At 42.4% G+C, this 15224-nt stretch overlaps 1 protein-coding gene across 1 annotated transcript in view; it reads left to right on the top strand.

Moving 5' to 3' along the window:
* The first annotated feature begins 1007 nt into the window (after positions 1 to 1007).
* Positions 1008 to 15224, top strand: part of LOC135274887 (leucyl-cystinyl aminopeptidase-like) — a 29605-nt gene continuing 15388 nt past the window's right edge. The window contains exon 1 of the mRNA XM_064376170.1: positions 1008 to 1078. The gene's annotated coding sequence lies outside the window, so the exon portion shown is untranslated. The remainder of the gene's footprint in view (positions 1079 to 15224) is intronic.

The raw sequence follows: 15224 nt of genomic DNA, 5'->3' as shown, positions 1-15224 counted from the left end.
TGACAAACCATTTAAGGAACCACCACTCTGTGAACTGGCTTGCAGTGGAGAGTAAGGGAGGAGAAGCAGGTCAACAGCAGAGAGAGGTTAGTTCAGCCTTGCACCTGCTGAGTGGATGGCTCCCCAGCAATGAGATGAGACCAGGGGAGCTTTTAGGGGCCTTTGTTGGATGAAGGGAGACTGAGGGATGGGAAGAGGCAGAGGAGGCGGTGGTGGCGCGCTCGGAGGGCGACGGCCTCTGCGGCGAGGGTGGTGGCCATGCGCACACCGAAAAGGGGGAAAAGGAAGCGGGCCCCGACCAGCCTCCTCGGGGTTCACGGGGCCCTGGCGGTTCGGCCCCGGAGGTTACCGGGGCTGCCCGATTTGGCACTGTTAACAATGGTGGCTTGGGGCTGGAGGCAATGGCGAGAGTGCCGGGGAGCAGAGGTGACTAGGGGAGTTTCGGTTTCTCGGGCCTAGCGCCGCGGAGTCTCGCTGCGGGCCCCAGCGGTGTCACCCCAGGAACCGCAGGTGTTGATTTAAGGCTCGGAACAGGCGGGCCTTCTGCCCATATCCTGCTGCGCCCGCGGCCCGGGCTGGACGATCCGGCGCCGGGTTTTGTCATCCGCCCGCACCTAGAGGCCGCGCCCGCAGCCGCGGGTCCGGGGACCGGACGCCCGGGCGCCCTCGGCCCTGCAGGGTCCCCGCCTTCTCTTCCGTCTCCTCCCCTCCACCCGCATGGCGGGGCGGGCGTCACTGTAGAAAAGATCTACAGCGCCCGCTCCCTCTGTCCTTGGAGAAGTGATCCCTCCGCAGCTAACCTCCCCAGGGAAACCGGCGATTTGAGGTCCAGATAGCGACCTTCGCCCGCAGGTTCCTGCTCTGCCTTCAGACCTCGGCTTCGGTGGCACCTGCTTAGCGAGGCGTCTCCTCACCACGCCTTCCGAATTAGCTACCCACTCACTGGGCATCACATCACTCGATTTAATGCGCAGCAGGGCACTGACTTTACACTCGTGTGTCTTCTGTGTTTATTTATGATCTGTTTCTGGATTGTCCGTTCCTGGGACTGGGACCATGTTTTTCCGGCGCAGTGCAGGTATCTCGGCTTCCAGGATCGGGCGGGTTGCAGTAGGGCCCCTCATTTGTTGAGTGATTGAACTCCATTCCCCGCCCAGGAGAGCGCCGCAGCCGGGGCAGCTTCAGGTAGGGGCGGTGCTTTCCGGGTCCCGCCCAGGCCCCGCCCCTATCGCGAACCAGCTCCCTCCTGGCCTTTCCGCGGAGCCGCCGGGGGTCGGACAGTGCTTTTCCCTCTAGCTTCCCTCGCTCTTTCTGCAGCCGCCGCGAAAACCCGGAACGGCGGAACCATAGAGCAGTGGAGCGGCGCCGCCCCTCGCGGCACCTCCCCGGCAGCCCTCCGAGGCCGCGCTGGGCATGCTCAGTCGGCAGGGCCGCCTCAGCGCTCGGAGTAGGAAGCTCGGGCTCTCGGGCTGTGAGGAGCCGCGGCGGGGGTAAAATGGAGCCCTTCACCAGTGGTGAGTGGGCGGCCGAGGCGCCGGGACACGGGCTCTCCAGAGTCCCGAGGGCCGTGGGCAGTTGTGACACGCGGAGTCGGGCTGCAGCCATCTTCCCCCCGCGGGCTTCCCACAAGGGCTGGGGGAGGCAGAGAGAAGGGATCTAGGGGAGGCAGGGAGGCTCGGGGGCGGTTGGCGGCCAGTGCGGGGCCCCGGGCTCGCGTGAAGGTCAGCGCCGCTGCCGCAAGCCCGGGGTGCGGCCCGTGGGCGAACCTCAAAGTTTGGGCTGCTGCGCGCAGAGGAGTGGGCATCGGGAAAGTTGGCAGCTCAGGTTTGCCCCCGGAGGAAGCGGTGAGGGCCCGACTCTGCTGCAGGAGCGTTAAGCTGTGGCCGCCGCCCAACCCAACTTTTGAGGGGCGCCCGGAGCTGTCCCCTTGCCCTTCAGTGAGCTGCCGGCGTGACTTTTCCTAATAGGGCGGGGTGGGGGCGGGAGGCTTGGCAGGTTAATGTTGTGGAAGGAAGGGAAACTTCAGGAAAGGCTCGCTCACCCTACTCGGGGCCGCGGAGGTGCCTGACCGCAGTGCCATCCTCCTGGCCCCGCCGAGGCACTCCGCAGGGCCACCACGCTTCCCCTCACCAGCTGCAGGTCCCATCAGTTTTTCAGTCGAAGACTTGTTAATGTCAAGGGTCCGTCACGGTGATAACCACAGTGTGACAGGAAGCGAGAGTCAACGCAGGGAGCCTGCCTGCACCCTGCCGGTAGCCACTGCCCTTCACTGAACGGGGAGCATAAATCCCACCCTAGTTAAAACGATAGCTTTTGTTCTGACCAGAAGTGCCAGAGTCACAATATAGGGGTGAGATGTTTTAACATTTTGCGGCGCTGAGTGTGTGGATTTCCTTGTAAGATAGAAAGTAGGAAAACTGCCGGTAAGGGAGACGACTCACTAAAATTAGAGGATTCACTCTCTGGTTTGACATGTTTTCCTGAGGGTGGTTGGTTACTTCAGAAGGTGGAGTATCGCTTTAAAAGGCGCCACAGTCTATCCCTGTATAGGTACGTTAGTTGCCACCCAAGAGCAGAGAGATACTGTCCATTATATCCCAAATCCCAGCCAGACTTTGTTGTATGCTGCGCTTCATTTATGGGGCTGCGAACTACTGATTATATTCTCCATTCTCCCTTCTCCTAATGTAGAATGCTTTATTCTACTGCCATCTTTCTGTCTGTACTGTTTAATTAGGCTTACTGATAACAACTTTAATTCTGAATTTTCTTTCTCATTCAGGTCCTATTTGTAATTACTAAGACTCAAAGAATAGTCTGAAGTTACTCGAAGAATTAAGGAAAGTTTGACCTAAAGGGAACTGTAGAGACCATCTAGTACTTCAGTGTAAAATATGTTAAATACAAGTTGTTAGTCCTTACAAGTGACTATTCCAAGAGTTTATTCTTTGTTCTTGGTAGAATGCTTGGAGTTACCATGTTTGTAGGATTTTAAATGTGAAATTTCATCTCTGTGACAAGGCTGACTCACTCATTTGGTCAAGATTAGTGCTAGCTGATTTGCTGAACCTTTGCTTACAGAATTAAAGCACTTTTTCAAGTTTTGAAACTGGGGTCTTTTCTCTCATAGAATGTGCTTCTAGATGTGGGTATTTGCAAATTGTCACATTTGGGAGGACAATGGAAAAATCCCACGGAAGAGAACAAAGAAAGAAGCAATGCTTCAACTTTCATGTAGGAAACTGGATTTTTGATTCTTTCCTATCTGTCTTTCATAGTTGATGCTGGAGACAGCTTGGCAGTGCATAATTTTGGTTAATGTAGCAATCATTCTTTGGAACCTTATTTAGCATCCTTTTACGAGGAAAATAGAAGCGACAACATCTACAGTCAACAAGAAATTAGATGTTAGCAATTTGAAGTGCATTTCAGGTTTAAGATGGACAGAGTATTTATTTGAAAACTTTGAAGAATTGTTGTAGAATTTTCTAGTGTTTTCAAACGACGCGGTACAGTAGACAGTTACATACTTCATCCTTTCGAGTACAAAACATATGCATATATAATGCTCCCATTGGTCTGGGTGTGATGATGCAGAATATTTCATTATCCATAGAATTTATGATTGCAAGATTTATCAAGCCTGGTATTGGATTTTGTTACACGTTCATCCTCTTTTGATGGAATTTTTCTCACTTAACGTTTTCTCATGTATCCGTGTATATGTAGAGAGGTGTGGGAGCTTAACAAAAAACAGTTTCAGTAATTTAGGACCACATATCTTTTAGTTAAAATCTTGTTGGTGGTTCCACCTACTGACTGATACATTTGTAAAGAAAGTGAATTTAGTTTATATCTTGTCCCTCTGACCTTCAACACTCATCTGTTTTCTGTAGTTTCCCTGTTTTCTGTCCAAAGTTGCTACTGGTATGACCTATTTTTGTTGGGTCCTGCTCGCTCTCTACCTGTTGATAATTGGTTCATTTGATAAATAGCCTATGTTAACCTGTTCAGGGAACATACTTCTCTGATCCATTTAAAATGCATATCCCTAGAAAGGGCTTATAAGGATGGATCTTAGTGTTAGGAATTCCCATTTAGCTCAGGATCTATTTTTGGCTTTGTCCTTGGGAAAAATTGCTATTATGTTGAAGTCTGGACATCTGGTCTGAGTTTGGATCTTTGGTGGCTTTTTTATAATGAGAGATACGCCGGACCAGTACTTAAGATTGTTTTGGCAATGATGACTATGTCTTGTTAGGCAGGTGGAGGTAAACTGTTAGGTAATAGTGATTTGTATATTACCAAAAAAAAAAAAAAAAAAAAAAAAACCCAAAAATTGAAGGCAACTATGTTTTTTGCTAGCGGTATTAGATTAAGGTAAATTATTTGATGTTTATCCAGCTTTTTTGTTGTCATTTGCATGCAGGGTTGGTATATTTTGGAAAATCTTAAATTCGTGTTAAGAAATGCAAATGCCACGGTTCACCCTCAGAATCTGATTGAAGAGGTCTGAGTATACATGGAATATATACTAGAAATTATGTATACTTTCTTTCTTTTTTTTTTTTTTTTTTTTGAGACACAGCCTCACTGTGTTGCCCAGACTGGAGTGCAGTGGCATGATCTCGGCTCACTGCAATCTCTACCTCCCGGTTCAAGCAATCCTCCTGCCTCAATCTCCCAGGTAGCTGGGATTACAGGCACGCACTACCATGCCCAGCTAATTTTTGTATTTCTAGTAGAGACGGAGTTTTCACCATGTTGGCCAGGCTGGTCTCAAACTCCTGGCCTCAAGTGATCTGACCACCCTAGCCTCCCAAAGTGCTGGGATTATGGGCATGAGCCACTGTGCCCAACCAAAAGTATATATACTTTCTAGTTTGTGATATATTCTAAAGTACATCTCTAGTGGTTGGTATTTTTGATATTTTGAAGTCACAGAACTGAAAACATAATTTAAAGTTGTTTTTTTTTTTTTTAACATGAACATAGGTTCCATGAATCACTTTATTACCACAGCGTGGTGCATAATCAAACAAGGAGGACTTAACTGTCTTAAAAAATTATTTTTGTTTTCATTTTCAGATTGGTATCCAATTGAAAGTATTTTTCAACTTCCAAAAAGGGAAGTCTGGACAACAAATGAGATATCTGTGGCTTGTAACACAGTATGAAATTGTGATTCCATCTTTTAATCTTACACATGACAATTGCTCTATAGGTATGCCTGTCTTTCTTAAAAAACTTTTTAGCATTACTTCTCAAAAATGTGAGCATACCACATATTGTTTTTATTTTTCTCTTGCTCTATGATAAATTTCCACATTGAAAGAAAACCCTTAAGAAATTGGAACTTGTAATTTCTCTATGTGATGGAATATAAGTTAAAACCTGTTTTTATCTTTCTGTCTTAAGTTTTTTTATTTGAGGAAAGTAAGACTATTTGGAATCAAGTGTTAGCATCACTAATAATCTAGGGTTAAAGCTGTAGCTAGAAACAGCCCAGTTTTTAACTGGAAACTTGTAGTAGAAAAGTTCTTTGCTATTACGAGTTTCCAAAAAGTGTCTTGATACATGCATGAAAACAGCATATTTTAGAATCTCTTATAACCAGTGATTATCATTTACCTGTAGGTTTTCCATGAGAACTCAGCCTGAAAGATATATAACCAAAAAGACTGGTTGTAAGGAAATTATATAGAAAATAAGTAAGGGGTAATTTTCTGCTCAGTAGTAATTCAGTCATACACCCATCTTTTGAATGTCCACTTACAAGTAGATTTTCTGCTAGGCACAGTTACATTAAAAAAAAAAACAACGCAAACTTGTCATCAGATAATGCGTACCTAAATAAGAGAAATGAAGAACCTAGTTTTGTTTTCATGCTAATATGAAAATATGGACACACAGAAGAAAAGCGCAATAAAGCTTTGTCTAAGACAGTATTCTAGTTATGAAATAAATGTACAGAAACTTGTTCATACCTGTATAACTTCTGTTACCATAGGCTCACATGTTTACTAATTTAGTGTAATAGTCCCACTAGGAAACAGCAGTGTTAACCCTCTCCATGAAAACATTAGAAACTTGAGATGTGGAAGAATTTAGCCAAGATTACTCCAGACGTTGGGATGGACCTAGATGAGGCCTGTGGTTCTTGGCAGTTCAGGTGAGGTCAGTGCAGCTATGTTTTGCCAATTAGTTACTTCATGTCTTGAAAACTGTAGGGCAGCGGTCCCCACCCTTTTTGGGACCAGGGACCAGTTCCATGGAAGACCATTTTGCCACAGACCAGGGTCGGGGGTATGTATACTTTCTAGTTCGTGATATATTCTAAAGGGAAGAAGGTTTTGGGATGATTCACATGTGTTACATTTATTGTGCACTTTATTTTGATTATTGTTACATTGTAATATATAATGAAATAATCATACAACTCACCTTACTGTAGAATCAGTGCGAGTCCTGAGCTTGTTTTCCTGCAACTACACAGTCTCATCTAGGGGTGATGGGAGACAGTGACAGATCACTAGGCATTAGATTCTCATAAGGAGCGCTCAACCTAGAACCCTTACCATGTGCAGTTCACAATAGGGTTCACTCTACTATGAGAATCTAACGCCACCACTGATCTGACAGGAGATGGAGCTCAGGTGGTAATGCTATGGGAAGTGACTGTAAATAGAGATGAAGCTTCACTTGTTTGCCTGCTACTCACCTCCTGCCTGCTGTGCAGCCCGGTTCCTAATAGGCCACAGATTGGTACTGTCTGTGGCCTGGGGGTTGGGGATCCCTACTGTAGGGGGCTAGAGTTGAGCTGATACTACTAGGCGTTTCCATAATATAATTTGAGCAACCAGAAAGACACAGTCTTTTTTTCTTTTCTTTCTTTCTTTTTTCTTTTTTTTTAAATTTGAATCCCTAGATATGAAACTTTTCTGAAAGTTTGCAAGAAACCAGAATTGAGAATGGAGGGAAATTTTGGAGCCCTTGTGGTGATACAGTTCTTTTAATATCTAGATCTTGACCTAGATGTACATCTGGCTGTTGTAGAGAGGGTTGCTCATTGCCTTGGTGTTTCTGGTTAGTAAATGGAACATCAGGAGTTCCCTGAATCCATGGAAGGGTGGACAGGATTCCCTTGTAACCTCATCCATTGTTGTAATCCATTTGTGATTAACCTAACGGCACCTGAAGGACTTTGCATTTTACAAAGACATTTAGAGAAAATTGGAAGAGGAGAGTCAATGATGAAGATGAAAGAAATGTGGAGATTTGGGGGTAAGGGAAGAAGCTGATAGAGATTTTCAAAATGCCTTGATCCTTTCAAGTCTTTGGCTCAGAAATGAGCTTCAGTTGGAGGGCAGGACACAGTTGTATGAAGTTGAAGATAAGAGTCCAGGTTGGAAGGGTGTAGGTAGGTGGATCTAGTTGGATTAATGGAATTGAAGGGTCAGGGGACGAATGAGTTAAGATTGGCATTTGGGAGCCTTGGTAAGAGATAGAACAGGAATTTAAGCATGTTGTCTTTTTTCTTTCATAGTCAGAAAATTCATAGTCACATAGTCACTTGTAAGTTGGGACTGTTCACTTTCCTGAATGTTTTAGTTTAAAGAAAAAATGTAACTCTTTGATAAACATGTGCTTGTAGGTGATGCGGAGTGGTGGTGAGCCTGCTCTTGTTCCTGACTCACTGCCGTTGGCTCTCGCCGAGAAACAGGTTGGTCAGGAGATAAAGAAAAATGCCCCTGGAGCCAGAGGTGGCAGTTTGCCAAATTAGAATCACTCTAACGAGCTGCAACTTAAAATCCTTGGAGAAGGTGTGTGCTGACTTGATCAGTAGAGCAAAGGAAAAGAATCTCAAAGTGATAGGACCAGTTTGCATGCCTACGGAAACTTTGAGAAGCATTACAAGAAAAACTTCTTATGAAGGTTCTGAGACATGGCATTGTTTCCAGATAAGAATCCACATGTGACTCACTGACTTGCACAGTCTTTCTGAGATTGTTAAGCAGCTTACTTCTATTGTTACTGAGCCAGGAGTTGAGGTTGAAGTCACCATTGCAGATGCTTAAGTCAATTATTTTTAATAAATGACTACCAGTTGTTAAAAAAACAAGCTATGGAGAGCTGTCTACCTTTTGGGACTACCATGGTAGCAGTCATTTACTAATCTTTTTTTTGGGGGGGTGGGAACAGGGTCTTGCCTGCCTGGAGTTCAATGGAATGGTCACGGCACTGCAGCCTTGACTTCTCAGGCTCAAGCGATTCTCCTGCCTCAGCCTCCTGAGTAACTGGGACCACAGGTGCACACCACCATGCCTGGCTAATTTTTGTATTTTTTGTCAAGATGGGGTTTCTCCATGTTGGCCAAGATGGTCTTGAACTCCTGGGCTCCAGAGATCCAACTGTCTTGGCGTCCCTCAGTGCTGAGACTACTATAGGTGTGAGCCAGTACAGCCCTGTGGCCAGCTTACTATTCTTTATAGTCTGGCTTTGCTTCACTTTTCTACTGGTATTTATGATAGAACAATGAACCAATTAATTTTTTAAAAATTCCATCTTTAGCATCTAAATGAGGAGGAAACCAGGTCATTTGCCAAATAAGGAAAATTCAAGCATCCAAGGGAGTTTCAAAAAACAATGGAGACTCAATTTCTTCTAGTACGTATTGTTTAATGAAGGTACTTCTGGGTATTCCATGTATTTAAAAAATGTAGTCACTGAAACAGAATCAGTTGTCTGAATTTCTCTAGATTGTGGGGCTCAGAGTCTTCTCCAGCCTCAGATACTCTTAGGGAGGCCAAGCCAATGATCTGCAGTGAAGGAAATTAAAGAAGGCTTCCTGGTGTTTCTGCTGGAGAAAGCTTCTTCACCTGAGGGAACGGAAGAATGAAGAGTGCAGTGAGGAAAGGATGCCTCTATGGGTTGGGTGTGCTCCTTTCCCCTTGCAGCAAATGATGACCAGCGCTATGTGGGAGCATTTCCCAGACAACTGCCTCAGATGTCATTCAGTGTCATAGACGTAATTTCTGGTAGGGAAGGAGGCTTAAGCCATAGTATTTCTCACAGCTGAAACTTATTTTGTCAAATTTAAAACAGTTGTTAGTATATTCATCAATGAAACATCATTACATTGTCAATGAAAAGAGTCAAATGCTGTAAAATTTTTAAAGAGGTTTATTCTGAGGTAAATAATGTGTGACCAAGGCCCAAAGCACAGTCTTAAGAAGTCTTGAGAACACGTGCCTGATATGGTTGGGTTACAGCTTGATTTTATACATTTCAGGGAGATAGAAATTATAGGCAGATAACAGTCAATACATGTGAAATGTACACTGGCTGAGTCTGGAAAGGTAGGACAACTTAAAGCAGGGACTTCTATTCCAGATCATACATGTATTCAAAGATTTCAAAGATTTTCTTTTTTCTTTTCCTTATTTTTGCTTTTTTTTTTGGAGACAGAGTCTTACTCTGTCGCCCAGGCTTTAGTGCAGTGGTGCAATCTTGGCTCACTGCAAACTCCACCTCCTAGGTTCAAGCAATTCTTATGCCTCAGCCTCCTGAGTAGCTGGGATTACAGGCATGTTGCCACCGCACCCAGCTAATTTGTGTGTGTGTGTGTGTGTGTGTGTGTGTGTTTTTTTTAGTAGAGATGAGGTTTTGCCATGTTGCCCAGGCTGGTCTCAAACTCGTGACCTCAAGTGATCACCCACCTCGTCCTCCCAAAGTGCTGGGATTACATACAGGCATGAGCCACCACATCTGGTCACATTCAAGGATTTTCTGATTGGCAGTTAGTCGAAAGAATTAAGTTGTTATCTAAAGACCTGGAATCCATAGAAAGAAGTGTCTGGGTTAAGATAAGGTAAGGGGTTGTGGAGACCAAGGTTCTTATTATGTAGATTAAGACTCCACATAGCAGGCTTTAAGAGAATAGATGGTTATCTCTTATCAGAACCTGAAAGGTGATAGACTCTTAGTTAAATCTTTCCTGGATCAAAAAACAACCTGAGGTGATATAGTGGCTCACACCTGTAATCCTAGCACTTTGGAAGGTCAAGGCAGGAAGATTGATTGAGTTTAGGAGTTCAAGACCAGCCTGGGCAACATAGGGAGAGCCTGTCTCTACAAAGAATTTAAATTTTTTTAAAAAAGATTAGCCAGGTGTGATGCTATGCACCTGTGGTCCCAGCTGCTTGGGAGACTGAGGTGGGAGGACTGCTTTAGCCCAGGTAAGGTGGAAGTGAGCTGTGATCACACCACTGCCCTGCAGCCTGGGCAACAGAGACCCTATCTCAAAAAAAAAAAAAAGACCAGAAAGGTCTTTTTCTATAGAATGTTCCACACAAAAGACAGCTTTGCAGGGCCATTTCAAAATAAGTCTAAGAAATATTTTGGGGTAAAATACCTCTATTTCTTTCAGAGCCTGCTATCTGTTGTGTGATGTTGTACTAGACTCAGTTTGGAATTTGGCATTTTATTGCTACAAAGAGTCTGTTTTGTCAGTCTTAAGATCTCTGTTTTAATGTTAATGCTGGCCAGTTGTGCCAGAATTCCAAAAGGAGGAGAGTATAATGGGGTGTGTCTGATCCCCCTTCCCATCATAGACTGAGCTAATTTTTCATGTTTACTTTGGAATACCCTTGGCCAAGAGAAGGGGTCCATTCAGTAAGTTGAGGGGCCTAGAATTTTATTTTTGGTTTACAAAAATATCCTCTTCAGAGGAAAAATGCATAGAGATTAGTGGGAATGATTGAGGAGAGCTCAATCAAAAGAAGATGTTTAAAATATCTTTTTAAGTTGGTATTGATAATGTGATTTGAAGACATAAATATTTGTCAGGTTTCTGCTTGTCCCGTAATGGTTGGAAGGGCCTTGATGAAATAAGGGAGGCTGCCATGACACTTGAGTGTTGGTGAGAGGAACTAGTGTGTCCAGATTTATCAAAATCACGTGCAGAAGTTTGAGCTGGCCCCCTCTTAGTAGTAGTTTCTCTGTTTTTTAAACTTGAGGCTAAGTGCCTTAGTATTTAGATTGGTTAGCTACATTATGAAGACTACTCAAACTGAACAATAGAGTATTGGGTATTAGTGGGAATAAGAAATGCATTGCTCTTTTTTTTTTTTTTTTTTTTTGAGACAGAGTCTTGTTCTGTTGCCAGGCACCAGGCTGGAGTGCAGTGGCTCAATCTCGGCTTACTGCAACCTCTGTCTCCCAGATTCAAGCAATTCTCCTGCCTCAGCCTCCCGAGTAGCTGGGACCACAGGTGTGTGCCACCACGCCCAGCTAATTTTTGTATTTTTTAGTAGAGACGGGGTTTCACCATGGTCTCGATCTCTTGACCTCATGATCCGCCCGCCTCGGCCTCCCAAAGTGCTGGGATTACAGGCGTGAGCCACCATGCCCGGCCATGCATTGCTCTTTAAAGCAGCAGCCTTACTTCCATCTACATCAGTACAAGATACTGAGAGGCTTCGTGACTTTCCATTTGTAGGAAGCACACAGAAAAATAATTGAATATAGAAAAGAAAGTCTATTCTGACTTGGGGATCAGATAATAGAATGTGTTGCGTTAGATTTCCATCTACATGTTCACTCAAGTGTGGCTAGCTTTGTTCACGTCCAGTTGTTCATTGCAGTTGGGTACATAGTTCTGTTTTAATTAATTACCAATTCAGAAAATACTATTGAGATAAAGCCTTGAAGAATTTATGCATGGAATCTTTTCTTGACACATCATTGAATGACAGTGACCATTACTATAAAAAATGTAGTTATAATTCCAGCCTTTTGACTAATCCATCACTAATTTTTTTTTAAGTTGGTTAATGATAAGCAAACTGGCCCTCAGTCAGTTGTAAATTGATGACAAAGTTGTTACTATAAAGGCTTAAGACTGTCTATACCTGATGTTTTATCAGTCTGATGAGTTACGTGGAAAAGTATTTCAAAAAAATTATCAGCAAAATAATTTTTTGTTCAGATCCCTCTGAGATCTGGCAAATGAATGTATTTACCAACTAAGATTTTTTTTTAACTCACAAGTTTTCCGTATACATTGAAGAGTTCTTATAAATTTCCTTTGCAGATCCCATTCAGTGATATGCATTCTCTGCATATCACTCACAGATACTCACAGATACTCATTATGCCTAATGTAACTCACAGATACTCATTATGCCTAATGTAATTTTTCATTATAAATAAGGAATTATACGTTAAGATGTTCTTTTAAGACTATAGTATATCCATTTGATGGAGTTTAAAAATAAACTTTTCATCTTTAGATCTCATAAAGGTATTTGCAGCTATACAGATTTGCCCGAGAGATTGATAAGCATAAATATTTTGGCATCATTAACAGTTTAAATTACTTTTTATTGCTAAATCTTTCTAAGAGGGGCTCTAAGCATTGTTGAAGACTGGCACCTATATTGTGAGAAAATATTTAAGAAATACTTTGCCACAAGAACAGAAAATCATACACCACACGTTGTTGAACAATGAGAACACATGGACACAGGAAGGGGAGCATCACACACTGGAGTCCGTTGGGGAGGGTAGGGGAGGGACAGCAGAGGGTGGGGAGGTTGGAGAGAAATGCCAGATATAGGTGACGGGGGTGGGGGTTGGAGGCAGCAAACCACATTGCCATGTATGTACCTATGCAACAATCCTGCATGATTTGCACATGTACCCCAGAACCTAAAGTATAATTTAAAAAAAAAAAAAAAAACAAGCAAGTTAAAAAAAAATGATTCCATTTATAAAATGGCAGGAGTCCTGGAACTTCGGGAGGCTGAGGCAGGAGGATCACTTGAGCCTAGGAGTTCAAGACCAGCCTAGGCTACACAGCAAGGCTCTGCCATACAGAAAAAAAATAAAATAAATAGATAGATAAAATTAAAAAAAAAAAAAATAGAAATACTCTGCAAGGTAAAGATTATTTGTTAATTTGATTGGGGGGGGGACAAGTTTGATATAAATATAAATGTAAATAATTTAACCTAGGAGAAGAAAAAGAAAATTGAAAATTGGAGCTAAAATAATTTGATTTTACCTTCAACAAGGTTATTGGCTGTCTTTCAAGTAACTGAAAGAGCGTATCTTTACGTGAATTTTAAGCATGGTCATATGATTAAGGATAAAGCAATCCAATACTCTCAGTATTTATTTCCTTGCTATTTGTCTGTTTTTTAGTTCATGAAATATCATGTTGTACTTGGTAATTTGATGCTTTTTAGATGTCCTTTAGATAGATTTTTAACCACAGTGCTTCCTCTGTAGTATTGACAATGTGTTTGTCCATCTGTGGTATTGACAATGCCTAATTGTTCAGTAGAACTCCATGGTTGTAATTAGAACTTTGCACATTATTATAAATTTTTTTATCTTAGTTGTATATTCCACTACAGATAACAACCAGAAAACTAAATACAGAAATATGAATCTATCTAGAGAATGTAATGTACAAAAAAAGTCTTGGGAGATGAGTACTTTGGACTTAATTCCATTTTATTGAAACCAGAGAATAATAGGATTCAAATCCACGTGATTTTTTTCTTTTTCTTGTTTTCCCATTTTTCTTTTTTTGAATTTTTTCCTTTTTACGTTATGTTAATAATTTGTTCTTTATCTCTTTTTATCACTGAGATGAAAAATACAGCAAAGCATAAATCTTTTTTCAGGTCACCATGCTTCATTCTTCTTCTTTTATTGGGGAAGGGGCAATGGGGATCCAGAAATAAGCATAGTGTAAAAATTTTAATACAGATTCTTCTTTTTTTTTTTTTGATATGGAGTCTCACTGTGTCACCCGGGCTGGAGTGCAGTGATGTAATCTTGGCTCACTGCAAACTCCCCCTCCTTGAAGTTCCAAAGAACTTCAAGCAGTTCTTTGCCTCAGCCTCCTGAGTACCTGGAATTACAGGCATGCACCACCATGTCCAGCTAGTTTTTGTGTTTTTAGTAGAGGCAGGATTTCACTTTTCTGGCCCAGCTGGTCTTGAACTCTTCACCTCAGGTGATCTGCCCTTCTCGGCCTCCCAAAGTGCAGGGATTAGAGGTATGAGCCACCACATCCAGCCCAGATTCTTCTTGCATACTGTTTTAAACCGCTTCAGTTAATAAGTATTTTTGTTTGTTTTGCTTTTGACTTGTGCCCATGTATATTTTTAAAAATATAATCGTTTTTTAAAAGATACCTCCCAAATAAATACATTAAATGCATTCAAATAATACCTTTACTATATGATAACTTGTTCTAAGCTTTGTTCTTAACTATGGAGTACAGATATTAATGTAGTGTGGTTCCTGATTTTGAGGAGCTTACATTCTTGTGGAATTATTTTATTTTTGTAAGACTTTTTTTTTTTTTTTTTTTTTTTGAGACGGAGTTTTGCTCTTGTTACCCAGGCTGGAGTGCAATGGCGCGATCTCGGCTCACTGCAACCTCCGCCTCCTGGTTTCAGGCAATTCTCCTGCCTCAGCCTCCTGAGTAGCTGGGATTACAGGCACGCGCCACCATGCCCAGCTAATTTTTTGTATTTTTAGTAGAGATGGGGTTTCACCATGTTGACCAGGATGGTCTTGATCTCTTGACCTCGTGATCCACCCGTCTCGGCCTCCCAAAGTGCTGGGATTACAGGCGTGAGCCACCACGCCCGGCCCGGAATTATTTTTTTTTAAAGATTATCGATATGAACATAGAAACTAGCATACTCTCCAAAAACCATGAGACTTTGAGAATTATAGGTCTAGTCCCACACCTTTTACTTCAATACATTTGATTTTCTACCTTTTTTTTTCCCCATTTTGGAGATGCCTCTATAAATCTACCTTATTTTGTTAAGACTACTGTATAGTATAGTATAATAGTGAAGTGAACAGTTCAGACAGCCACATTCGAATCCTGGCTCTTTATTCACTAGCTCTCTGATTCTTAAGGATATTACCAGTTTGTTTTAATATCTTTAGTTAAAAATCTAAAAGGTACATTCAAAACTCAAAACTTTTTTGAAATTAGCAGTAGTCTAAGATACATGGTGGTGTGAGCATATTGCAGCCATAGTGAGATTTTGAAAAGCTGGGAACTAACGGTATTTCTTGGATCCTAATTCTTTACTAAGGGCTTGAGTCCCTTATAGGAGGACTCTTTCCATTTCATATTTATTAACAATTATGAATTTGCAACACTTTCATGGAACTGTTGCCTAAAG

Source organism: Aotus nancymaae, unplaced genomic scaffold (assembly GCF_030222135.1).
Source record: "Aotus nancymaae isolate 86718 unplaced genomic scaffold, 86718_ANA_hifiasm-v0.15.2.pri h1tg000014l, whole genome shotgun sequence".
NCBI classification, from domain to species: Eukaryota; Metazoa; Chordata; class Mammalia; order Primates; family Aotidae; genus Aotus; species Aotus nancymaae.
This window is presented reverse-complemented; position numbering and strand designations above follow the sequence as displayed.